The following is a 10,659-nucleotide window of genomic DNA, read 5'->3' as shown; positions in this document are numbered from 1 at the left end:
AGCATTTTCTGCTCTTATGTAAAAATTGGAAGGAAAAGAATGATGACTGTAGTTGTTCTCTCTACCCCATCAGGAACTATGATTCCTCTGCCTTTTTTCTCTCATGCTTGTTATTCAACACCCATTGATCATGGCACAACCCAAACACCTATACACTATGTGCTCAACAAATACCACAAATTACACTATGGGTAGCCAGTTTGACAGCAACCTCAAACGCCTCCTCATACGATCTTTTTACAACAATGGTAGTGACTCCATCTTCTTCAACGATACACAAGGGGACGATCACAACAAAGTTTATGGTCTATTCCTCTGCAGAGGTGATGTTCCAGCCAGCGTCTGCCAGAATTGCATCGACATGGCCAGCAATGAGATTGTTAAAGATTGTCCCTTCAAGAAAGCGGCAAGTATATGGTACGATGAGTGTTTGATTCGCTATTCTTACAGATCTTTCTTCTCTAAAGTAGATTCACAAGTACGGGTTTGCTTGGTGAATACAGAAAATATAACTGAGTTTGAGCCTGACAAATTCAATGAGATTTTGGGAAAAACTTTCTCTAATCTGAGTATTGTGGCAACTTCCAATCCTTCGAATTGCATGTATGCAACAAGCAAAGCTAATGTCACAAGTTCTATGAGGTTGTATAGCATGGTGCAGTGTACCCATGATTTGTCACCATTTGATTGCCGCAATTGCCTCTCTGATGCTACCTTGTACCTTTCTTCGATCTCGAAGGGAAAGATGGTGTGGAGAGTTCTTGTACCAAGCTGTAACATAAGGTATGATATTAAGGATATCTCTGTAACTAATGTAAAGATTGTGTATATCTAAACTAGGTGATTGTGTATATCTAAACTAGGAAGGTGTATATCTAAACTAGGAAGGTCTTCTCTATCACAGAAATTTAGGCTTAGGAGGAGGATTGATTTCCAAATTGTATTCAGTATATAAAGATGTACTGCATGGTTGATAATATATACAATAAACTCTCTTCTCCTTTCATTACTTTTCTCATTCAATCTTCTTAAGAGTTCTACCCCTTCTTGCGAGACCTGCCAATTGCAGCACAACCTCTTGACAATGGCAACGATGGTGGCTGAAGCAGTGGTGAGCATTTGATTTTTAATGACATATTTCATATTTTCAATCTCAATTCACAGAGATGGTGTTTGGGAAGTGGGTTTTTATGTAGGTTATTTTAGATGTAGGATATTATTAAAGAAATTTTTTTTTGTGTTTGGAAAGATAGTTGAGTTTTTTTGTGGTTAGATGTGATGTTTGTGAGAGAAAAAGTGAAATGATTATGAGGTTGGATGTGATATTTTGTTTGGATGTGTTTTTTTTGGTTTTGTAAATTTTTTGTTCTTTAATGAAAAAAATAGAAAAAAATCAACTACAATTCTTTCCAAACACCACCAAAGTAAGATCAAACATGATTAGGGGTAACAAGAGACGGTTTGATCAGACTAACTGAGCTGACAGTTTCTTGTCTTTCCAAGCTTGAGTCCCAGAACTTGTCTACTCAAGCTCTGCCCGAGCTCGGCTAGTCCCCAATAATTGATCATAAATTTTAGCTAATTTATTTTTTATTTTTTTATTTTTTACAGCTAGACTAGTTAATTTTTTAATGCTGGGTGTTATTGGCATTTTTTCCACTACCGCTGATGCTCTCAGCACTGCCCACCACTCAACCACTAGTAACTAGTGTGTTATTAGATTTTTTTTTAAAATATATATATATATATATAATGAAATAAAAAAAACCCCTTAAGGTTTCATGCGTTTTACACTTTAAATTCCAGTTTTTCAATTTTGACAAATTAAACTCTAGAGTTTCATTTGTGTTTCAATGTATTCCCCCATCCATCTCTGTCTATGTAAGATGACGGAGAATCGTTTTGGGCGCCAAAAGGCAGCCCAAAATGCTATCGTTCACCACAACCCACCAATATAAGCCCCAATCGTGAATTGCTGCAATTATGGCAAGGAGATCACCCTGTTGGTGCGATTCTACCTACGATTGAGCACACACAGCTGGGGCTCGGGTTTTTTTCCGTAATAGTATCGACCCATATGTGCTCGTGATACAAAAGTTCTATGTTAATTTTTTAATTTCTCTACACATTATTTATGTTGTTAATGAAAGCTTTTGTTTATAATATGATAAGGTCAAATGCCAAAAAAAAAAAAAAGAATATTTTTTTCCTTTCAAAAAATGTTTCCATTAATTCAAATTGAATGAAAATGGGCATGATTTAAATAGTGGCTAAAATTATACCATTTGCTTTTAGAAGGTAGGAAAGGACAAATAATTACAATCAGTATCAGCATAATTCTATCAGCATTCCTAGTGCTATCTCTAGTCGGTGCTTGTATCTACTACCAAAGGAGAAGGAAAAGAGCAAAGAAAGGTAATTACATTCTTTCAGTCATTGCCACAATCCTATTACATGTTTACAACCCAGTATGTCAATTTATTCTTCTTTTTGCCTGTAGAAGAGAAAGAAAACAGCCATGAAGTCCAATTACTCGACTTGGGAGGACAATTTGGTGATGACTACAACAGTAAAAAATTGCTAGGCAACAAGCACACAAATGTTAGGATTAAGCACACTCAAAAATCAATCACACATAGAAAGAAGATACAAGATATTTACATAGTTCGGCAATTGCCTACGTCTACGGAGAGAAATTTCACTACAAAATTTTCCGGGGGGAGATTACAGAACTCACACTCACTTTCTCCCTATAGATTTACACACTCTCTCTGATTCTCTCATACTCTTTCTATGTTGTATTTCATCCTTTTCTCATCATCTCAATTTATACACAAAAGAGAGGAAAACAAAGGCAAGAAATCGGTGAACATTTATAACAAAAAGAAGAGAAAAAAAATGAGCTGGTCTTCCACCTACCATCTCCCCTCCTATTTCTTGACATGGAGCCAGCCTTCATTAATTCCTCCATGTGGTCTGGAGCTAACAATTCTCTTCCTCCATGCACATATGGATAACCGACTTCTCACTTGAAGTCCATCCCGGCCAGATTATTGTAAACTTCCAGTTGGTCTCTGGTGAGAACCTTGGTTATCATGTCAGAAGGATTCTTGTCTGTGTGAATCTTCACCAGTTTCATGAGTTGCTTATCCATCACTTCTCATATCCAATGATACTGGACATCAATGTGCTTTGTACATGAATGGTACATGATATTCTTGCTCAGATCAATTACACTCTAACTATCACAGTGTACCTTGTATTCTTCCTGCTGTAGGCCCAATTCTTAGATAAATTGCTTTAACCACAACATTTCCTTTTCAGCATGTGCGGCAGCAATGTACTCTGCCTCTGTTGTAGATAAAGCAACATACTTTTGTAGTTTGGACTACCATAAAATAGCTCTCCTTGCAAAGATGAGCAAAAATCCTAATGTAGATTTTCTACCATCAAGATCACCTGCTATATCGACATCTGTAAATCCCTCTAAAATTGGTTCAGCTCCCCCAAAACATAGACACATCTTTAAAGTTCCCTTCAAGTATCGAAGAATCCATTTGACCACCTCCCAATGCTCCTTTCCTGGATTGGCGAGGAATCTGCTCACAACGCCAACTACGTGAGCTATATTTGGCCGAGTACACATCATAGCATACATCAAACTTCCTGTTACGGAAGAATAGGGAATTGCCTCTATTTCTTTCCTTTTAGAGCTAGTCGTGTGACATGAACGCTTTGTCACCTAGAAATGGTTGGCCAATGGTGTGCTGATTGGCTTGGCATCTTTCATGTTAAACCTTTCAATCACCCATTCAATATATTTCTCCTGTGACAGCCATATTTTCTTGGCTTTTCTGTCACGAACAATCTTCATGCCCAAAATCTGCTATGTTGGGCCTAAATTCTTCATGTCAAAATACTACAAGTCATTTTTCAACTTGTTGATCATAGCAATATCATGTCTGATGATTAGCATGTCATCGACATACAATAGTAGGATAATAAAGTTTCCATTCAAAAACCTTCGGAAGTATACACATCGGTCTGCTACTATTCTTGTGTACTCGTGAGCCACCATGAATGAATCAAACTTCTTGTACCATTGTCTCGGCACCTGCTTCAGGCTAAAGAGACTCTTCTTCAATTTGCAGACTAGATTTTCTTTTTCTTTAACTTCAAATCCTTCTGGTTGCTCTATATAGATCTCTTCCTCCAAGTCACCATGGAGAAAGGCAGTCTTGACATCCATCTGTTCTAGCTCCAGATTCAAGCGAGCTGCTATTCCCAGAGCTACTCTAATGGAAGTCTTCTTCACAACTGGAGAGAAGATCTCATCAAAGTCAATTCCCTTCTTTTGCCCAAAACCTTTGACCACAAAGCGAGCTTTATGCTGTAGTAGTTTACCGTTGCCATCTTTCTTCAACTTATACACCCATTTGTTTTTCAAGTCTCTCCTGCCTCTTGGAAGTGGAACAGGCTCATAAGTGCGGGCCTTCTACAAAGAGCACAACTCCTCCTTCATGGCTTGCATCCAACATTCTTTCTCTGTATGACTCTTTGCTTCCGAAAAACTCTCGGGCTCCCCCTCATCAGTAATCAAAATATACTAAGAAGCGGAATATTTGGTTGATGGCATGGCATCTCTTTCAAATCTTCGCAACTAAGTCCAGGTGAGTCAGGTTGAGGGGGTTACTCCCCCTACTCAACACCCTCTTCATTCGGGTCTTCATCTCTTTCCTCCTAATCCTTAATTTTTGGCATAGGATCTTGCAACTCTGGCACTTTTTGTTGCACATCATCACATCTAGTATTTTGAGATGGCTCGGGGAGATGGTAACAAGTCTGAAGTGATGACATATCTAGACTTTGCAGACTTCTCAAAATATGCTACTGTCTGGTCTTCTTCGAACACAACATCTCTACTCCTGAACATCTTCTTGTTCACTGGGTCCCACAACTTGTACCCAAATGCTGCATCTAAATAGCCCACAAATATGCAGGGAGTGGACTTGTCATCAAGCTTTCGTCTATTTTCCTTGGAGATGTGTGAGAACGCCTTACACCCGAAGACTCTCAAGTGAGAGTACAATACCTTTCTTTTGGACCAGACTTCCTTAGGTATAGGAAAATTCAATGGGATTGAAGGTGACCTATTGATAAGATAACAGGCTGTTCGGTTTCAACCCAGAATGACTTTGGCAACTTTTCCATTCTGAGCATGCATTTGACTCCTTCAACAATAGTGCGGTTCATCATCTCTGCCACACCATTATGTTGTGGGGTACCAGGAACTGTTGTCTCGTGCCGGATACCTTTGCTGGCACAATATGCTTCAAAAGCATTGGAAGTGTACTCGCCATCTGTAGCACGCACCCGCGAGGGACCCCGCGCTACTACAGTTCGGACTCGATTTGTGTTACGGTTCTAAATCTGAACCAAAGAGTCCAAATCTGGCAAATCGTTTGAGAAAACAGATTTTTTTTGAAAAGTAGTGCCAAACATGGACTGCTTTGCCAGATACAGAGTCGCCACCTAAATATTTTTAAAATAGGGAAATTTAGGAAACCCTGACTCGGTGCCGAAGGCCACATGTCCGTCATCACCGGAGTTTGTCTCGGCTCGGGAGCTTGGGTACGATTGGGGAAGGTCAGCTATGAGCACCCCCTTTCGCCCGGTCCGAAGACCGGCCTCTACTAACCATGATATCCGATTTTGAAAACGTTTGTGTTCTTATCCCGATTATTAGTCTAGAATTACTATGTTATGCGCACAGCAAACAAGTATAGACTAGATTGCCTAATTTGGAAATAAGCATTGCATATCCGTTTGTTTTGAAAAGCGCTTTTTGGGATTTGCTACTCGCAAGTAGGCTAAACACGGATTTCAACGAGTTTTCCCAACTCAAGCAATCCAACCTTCACCCACAGGCATTCAAACAGTTTAACACGTAAGCACCTAGCCACATGGTAAGCATGCTGTCATGGTAGCATTCACACTCATGCGAGATGCTAAAGCGAAAATACTTACATTGTTCTCCGTGCCAAAACAATAAACCCGTTAGTAATCAATGCATGATCCAAGTCCATGTTTAAATGTCTAATGCAACGCATACAGGATGCAGTTAGAATAGGCTCGGCTAATCTAAACATGGCATGTGAAATGCAATCAATTAATGCACGTATTCAATTCGGAATTGAAATACAAATGCAGTTAGAATGATGTACCGAGCCCGGTGCATGTAAAACAAATGGATGAATGCACGCATGCATAGCATAAGGTATGCTAAATTAAACATGTCCTAATACTAACCATCATAAGCTGGTAAATAAAAGGGAAGAAAGACGTGGGGTTGGAAGACATACACACACTCACGCACACTTATTACACAATTGCCCTCACTCGGAGGGTCCGAATAAATATTACAGTCCAAATGATAAGCGAATAAATTATTACAGAATTTCTAATTAATTAATAGAAAGAATGCAAAAGAAAGAAGGGGATGGCCGCAGCCTCTGCCTCAGGATGCGCGAATGATGCGTGCTCAAAATCCGACTCGCCTGGAAAACCCGTACCATGCCCCTGCCACCTCTGTTTATACTGCCCCGTTTCTCTGAAAATTGCCAAAGTCCTAGAGCAGGTTCCTCAGATGCTGCAGAGTACCACCGGCTGGAAGAAATGCCCACCGGCAATGAATAATTTCCATCGGCAGTGTTTTGATTTACCGGCCATTCAAAGATTGCCGGCCGGCACTAAATTCTGCCGGTTGGCAGAAACTTCCTGCAGAAGACAGTTTTGACAGCAGACAGAGAACAGACAGTGCATGGCATGGGGTTTCAGGCACATGTGAGCATGGCCATGCTTCCTATCATGTTTTGATCTCAAGGAAGCGTGACCCTCGATCCTCAAGCCATCAATGGTGCATGATAGCCCAAGGGATCAAGTTTGCCACTTGATATAAATATGCATGCAACAAACAAAATGAGAACCGAAGCCTTATCAAATCGGAGTCAAAGGCCTCGATGACCGAGAATCAAGGCACATTACATCACTTGAAGTATGAATGTCCCTTGATTCCCACATTTGGTTTGACACCCCAAACCAAATAATGGAATGCATGTTATGTAAACATGGCTCAAGATGCAACATGATACCAATTATGCAAGACATGCTCAATGTTATGCAACTAATATGGCAAGTATATAATGTTAGGCATGCAAGATATAAATATGATGCAAACATGGACCATTTGAGCAATGGGATCAACACATTGCAAAGCTTAATGAAGCAATCAAGCAACAAACATGAGATAAGCATGCAAGGGTGACCATAAACCACAAAGGGGCAGACCTCAAACCATCTTAAAACAGTGGCCAAAAGTGCCCAAAATGACGGACAAACTCTCATGTCAACATGCAAGCCAATAGACCTAAGGCTAAGGCACACAAAAGGCCACTTCATTTCCAACAACAAGACCAAATCATGGCATGGTTTAGGCAAGTAAAAACAGAGTTTTTGCAGACAAAATAGGACTCCAAACCCTCCTAGTATGGCAGCTAAAATGACTCCAAGGGAGTGTGTGCACTAAGGCTCATGTGTAGGCATAAGAGGGCACACCTTCAAGGCACAAAAGAGGTCATGTATGCACACATACAAGCATGATTCTTGGACTAAAATGTGGTCCTAAATGATGCCAAAACATGAGGATGGTCCAAACTGTACATGCTAGAGGTCAACATACTCAAAGCTTGCAAGCCAAAATACATAGCAACCACAACAAACATGCCAAACATGGCTGGAATAGATGGCCAACTGACCTCAAACATGATAAAATGATACCAAAACCTTCATGGAACCATGCCAATACATGCAAGAATCATAGCCTAAACACAAGGGGGATTTCTAGGCCAAATGGAGCAATACAAAGCAAGTACTTTAAGCATGCAAAGAGACATAAATCCAGCCAAAAAAAGAGGTCACAGATGACCTAAAACACCCAAAAAACTTCTGAAATGAGGCCAAAAATGATCAAGCATACATGCTACCCTTTTAAGCCAAAAAAGCAAAGAAACAAGGCAATGAAGGGAGAGGGGTGTCCCTCCCCTATGCATGACTTCAAACCACCTTCCTTACCACTGAAAATACACTGGTTTTCAGTGGTGAGGAGATCAAAACACTGAAGTAAACAAAGCCTTACCAAAGAGGCAACAAAAGGGGCCAAACAAGGCCTATCAAGGTGAGTTTGCACTTAAACTACAAGACAACCTTAATGAAAGTTCTAAAGCATGAAAATATAAGCCTTTTTCATGTTATGCACAAAAGCTAAATCAGCAAGCAAGATAGGTAAATAACTATTGCAAGTTTGGGGAATATAAAGCAAGATGCTCACCCTTGAAGAACCTTTGAAGAACAAATGGTCTAGCCCTCTCCTTTTGATCAAAATCAGTCCAGAAACTCAAGAATCAACCCCCCAAGTCCCTCAATCTCGGAGCTAGGTGTAATAGTGTGTGTAATGGTGCAAAAGTAAGGTAAAATCACACTTTTGGGCCAAATAACACACACAAAGGAGGAGAGGGAGGGAGATATAGAGATAGGATGTATCTATATCTCCAAGCTCTGGTTTTTGCTTTAGAGTCTCCAACCTAGATCAAAGAGGAGAGCCCTCCTCTTATAGAACTCCCTCTTGCAAAGCTTATACAACAAGCTTGCTTAGAGGGAGATCCCTCCGTACACGTGTATGGAGGGAGGCAGAGTTGGTGCCAGCTATCACAGCTGGCACAAAATATCTCCAAAAAGTAGATGAACAGTGGTCGGCTGCCCAAAAATGTCATTTCGACAAAAAAGAGTGCCGACCGGCAACAAACTATGCCGACCGGCAATAAAATATGCCGACCGGCAACAAATAGTGCCGATGGCAGCAAGAACCGGGGCCACTGCCGGTGGTGTGTAGGGATGCCTCACAAGGCATTCCCTGCCCCCTCCAAGGCAAAACACAAGTGTTTGGTGTGAAACCAGACACTAAACGGTCAAGTTCGGAGATCCTGAGGCAGGGCGCGCGAGCCGAGACCTCCAGGAACTCCAAACGAACACGAACATGGATAATCACCGAGTGTTTCCAAGCGGTGACGTCCAAGTCTTGAGGACGGTAAAAAATGGGGTGTCTATACCATCATTGTCTGTGCGAAGACACTTCAACTTCTTCCCAGTCTCTCTTTCCACCATTGCGTAGAACTCTGTAGACACGCCCTGAGGGCCTCAATGCTACAGTTCGGACTCAAATGTCATGGTTCTGAAACTAGTCTCACAAAGTGCAATGCAAGACCGATAAATCACCAAAGAGTCCCAATCCGACAAATCATTTTGGAAAACTGATTTTTAAGAAAGAAGTGCCAAACATGGACTGCTTTGCCAGATACAGAGTCACCACCTAAATATTTTATTTTGGGGCAATTGAGTAAACCCTGACTCGTGCCTAAGGCCACGTGTCCCTCATCACCAAAGTTGCCTCGGCTCGGGAACTTGGCTACGATTGGGGAAGGTCATGTAATGAGCACCCCCGCTCGCCCGATCAAAGATCAACCTGTACTAAGTATGATATTTTGTTTTTGAAAACACATGCGTTCTTATTTCGGTTATTAGCTAGCTTACTGCGTGATGCGCACAACACACAAGTATAGACTAGATCGCCTAAGTTGGAACAAAACATCTCATGCTTGTTTGTTTAAAAATGGTTTGGAAATGCTACTCGCAAGTAGGCTAAGACGTGAATTTGCCACCCTCAAGTGGGCTTAAAACTTGCATTTCGATGAATTGTTCCAATTCAAGCAATCTAACTTTCACCCACAGGCATTCAGGCAGTTATATCACATAAGCAAACAACCTCATGGTGAGCATGCTATCATGGCAGCATTCATACTCATGCAAGATGCTAAAGCATAAACACTCACCGAGTACTCCGAGCCAAAACAGAAACTAGTTAGTAATCAATGCATGATCCTAGTTCATGTTTAAAATGGCTAATGCAACACATGCAAAATGTAATTAAAAGTAGGCTCGGCTATTCTAAAATGACATATGGATGCAATTATTGATACATGTATTCAACTTGGTATTAAGATACAATGCAGTTAGTATGATGCGCCGAGCCCGGTGCATGCAATACAAATGAATGAATGCAAACATGCGAAGCATAAGGATGCTAATTGAAACATGCCCTAAACTAACAATCAAAAGCAAGTAAGTAAAAGGGAGAAAGACGTGGGATTGGAAGACATTCACACACTCACGCACACTTATTACGAAGTTCGCCCTCTCGACGGAGGGTCTGAAAGAATAATACAAATTAACTAATGTTAGGTCCCTTTATTGTCAAATCCTCGTACAAACTTTATGTTGTAAAAGTTGTAATTTTTCCTTTGTTTTTGTCTTTCCCGCTCGAGCGAGCCCATTGGCGCTTGAGCAGAATATGGGCTCTTTCAGTAGTTGGTCAGGTCTGTAAACATACTGAGAAGTGTGAATTCGCGCTCGAGCATGAGATCTAGCGCTCGAGCGGAACCCTGTTTGGTCACACGCGTATTTTACTAAAGCCGCTCGAGCGGAGGTTGCGAACTCTGTTTTCCTATTTATATCTGTTTTGGTTGATTTTAGGATTCAACTCTTCTA

Source organism: Camellia sinensis, chromosome 9, assembly GCF_055761805.1.
Source record: "Camellia sinensis isolate YWXY chromosome 9, ASM5576180v1, whole genome shotgun sequence".
Taxonomy (NCBI): Eukaryota; Viridiplantae; Streptophyta; class Magnoliopsida; order Ericales; family Theaceae; genus Camellia; species Camellia sinensis.
Note: the sequence above shows the minus strand (reverse complement) of the source record.